The following is a 2825-nucleotide window of genomic DNA, read 5'->3' as shown; positions in this document are numbered from 1 at the left end:
GTCTCGCTGAAAAGGGGATGATTTTAATCCACTAAATCTCACATGGAGCAAACGCACTTGGTCTTTAACTGGAGCTTGGTGCAGACTTCAAATTGCAGGTTCTAAAGTGTTTCTTTTTTCCTTTCCTTTTTTTTAAAGTTCATCCGAAGGCCGCTGTGAGCAACAGGTCTGGACCTAGCTAGATATAATGTTCATAACAGAAATCAACTCCAGGGCTTCTTTATTGTGTTCAGATGGCCAAGACATTAATTTTACGCTTTATGCTGTGAAATCAGCCTGTTCCATTTTGCAAAGGTGTTATTTTCCTGAAACGTTTGCAAAAAACAGACGTGCAAGTTCAACTTAAAACACAGAAGGTTGGTAAGTCCGCAGTCCACAGGCTGTGAATAATTTGATGTCGGAGAATAAAGCATGGAGACTGGATAAGAAAAGGTACAGAAGAGCAGCCACACCTATTCACACAACCATATTTGCACATAGCAATCAGTGGCAGTGACATCGCTAGGGAGGTGTGGGGGGTGCGGACCATACCAGGTGATGTGCCTGGGGGAGTGACACCACTAGTGACCAAAATTGCTAAAATTGTAGTTTGTAGGAATAATGCGCTCTGAAAGGTGGTTCTGGAGCAGCGTCTAGTGTGGTTGAAGAGGCCAATTTGGGAGTGACAATCCCTGCCACACTGGGAGCAAATGTAGTCTGTCCCTGGTGTGTCTCCCTGGCTGTGGGCCTTCTTTGCCTCTTTGCCTCAGTCTGTTGGCCAAGTGCCTCTTCAAACTGGGAGAGGCCATGCTGCACAGCCTGCCTCCAAGCGGGCAGCTCAGATACCTTCTATCCAGTCAGCTTCACAAACCATCAAAAGTTAGGTCATGACTCGCTGCTGGTCCGAGACCCATAGTTTGGGGACCACTACCCTAGTTTTTGTTGTTGTTAGTTGACAAAAATTACTTCAAACATGTTCAGTGGCCATTGATAACTTTTTTAGAAGACATATGGGCAGAGATGAGAAGTTCACCCAGTTTACTAGACATAGCTAATATTTCTAATACAGAAATATTTTGTAAAAATGTCCAAGTAGTTTTTCTTCAATATCAGTAAAAATGGTTTAAAAATAGTTTTTGAGTTTTGGGGGGTCAAGGAACCACCTTCTTCTCTTTGCTATGTAAACTACTTTTAGACTTTTTTTTCCTGAAAAGAGATATGTAACAATAATGATAATACTAAGAATAATAAATTAACAATACATTATCCAATAATATACAGAACTTGTTACAGGACACCATCATCTGGTTATTTTACTTAAACACTTCAAATGTTATTAACATCAGTTTTGTTTGTAAAGGAAAATTGCTCACAGCTAATCCTGCCTGGGTTATTTTTGTAGTCTGCTTTGAATTGGAAGGAAACATGTATTTGAAATGGTATCCTATTAAGTAATTAGCTCCATCAATTAGGTTTTCTGGAACATTTTAACTATGAGAGTCAAGAATCTTGGTGGGTGGTTCCATTCACACATTACCTTGAGCCACAGTTTACAAATGCAGCAGGCAGCCATTTCTTTGAGTAATGTAAGCAGATATATTTTGTTATTGCAAAAGACTGTAACTTTTTCAAACATCAAGAAATGTCTTGGATCTGACATGGCTGCAGACAGAACAGAATTTCAGTGGATTTCAATGAATTTCATTACATTTGCTGCAGATTCACATTTGTTTTCTCACGTCACCAATGGAGCAGCCATAGGTGTGGGGCATTTTAGAAAATCTAAGCAAGTCAAGTTTGGTTTGGTATTTGGTTTGACAGGTATGTCAGTAAAAGACATTTTTGGTAAGTATCTATCACATTAATTTACTTTATTAAAAGGAGGAAGAAATGTATTTTTGCAATAAGAAAAGAATGATTCAATAAAATAATATTTAAATGGTGCAAGTGTATGCGTGTTTTCTTAGAAGGAAGTCCCATTCTGTTCAAGCAGTCCTGCTTCCTCCCAGGAAAGTGTGTATAAGATTGCAGCCTAAATGAATTAGCAGCAACTGTTACCCTGCACATGCCCGATCTTATCTGATCTTGGAAGCTAAGCAGGGTCACGCCTGGTTAGTACTTGGATGGGAGACCGCCTGGGAATACTGGGTGCTGTAGGCTTATACCATAGTCTTTCGAGACTGAAGGTTGCCAACCACAAATGAATTACCTTTTAGTAGACAATATTATGAGCATTATCTGTCTGTCTGTCTGTCTGTCTGTGTATAAAATGTTCTTTCAATGAATCTACTTATGACCAGGGATGTGCTCAAGTCACTAAGCTCAAGTCGCGAGTCACTGATTCTGTGATTCGAGTTGTGAGTCATAGCATGCACCTATGGGCTGCATGCACCATCACTGCAGCTGAAATGCCGGTGCTGGGTGTTGTAAAAGCAACCCATAGTGTCAGCAGCATTGGCAGGAGGGCCTGTACTATCCCACAGTTTCTGCATCCTGCCTGATGGCCATCAGGGCAGGTGAGCATTGTAGATAAGGTGGGGAAAGGGTGTTGTGGAGGTAGGAGGGGCTGTTAGGGAATGTAAAGTTTTTTTGAAATTTGAAAATTCAAATTCAAAAAAGTTCAAAGAGTGTAAATCAGAGTGTGGATCAGAAGAGTGCTATTGCTCTGTAAATTCTAACAAAAGCAAACTCCAAATGAAATTTGGAGGCCCCTCATCAGGCAAAGCATCTGAGTAAAGGAGATAAAAGCATTTAGAACTCTAGAAAAATATGTACATGTGTCACTTTCCCAGGTCCATCTGTTTTGGGACATGGCTTATGGATGAGTGAAGAAAGCACAAGAGAAC

The 2825-nt window shown here is 40.4% G+C and overlaps 1 pseudogene; it reads left to right on the top strand.

Annotated features, from left to right (window-relative positions):
- The first annotated feature begins 2019 nt into the window (after window positions 1-2019).
- On the top strand, window positions 2020-2139 carry LOC136660829 (5S ribosomal RNA; annotated as a pseudogene).
- The last annotated feature ends 686 nt before the right edge of the window (window positions 2140-2825 follow it).

This window comes from Tiliqua scincoides, chromosome 9 (genome assembly GCF_035046505.1).
Source record: "Tiliqua scincoides isolate rTilSci1 chromosome 9, rTilSci1.hap2, whole genome shotgun sequence".
NCBI lineage: Eukaryota > Metazoa > Chordata > Lepidosauria > Squamata > Scincidae > Tiliqua > Tiliqua scincoides.
Note: the sequence above shows the minus strand (reverse complement) of the source record. Positions and strands in the feature narration are given on the sequence as shown.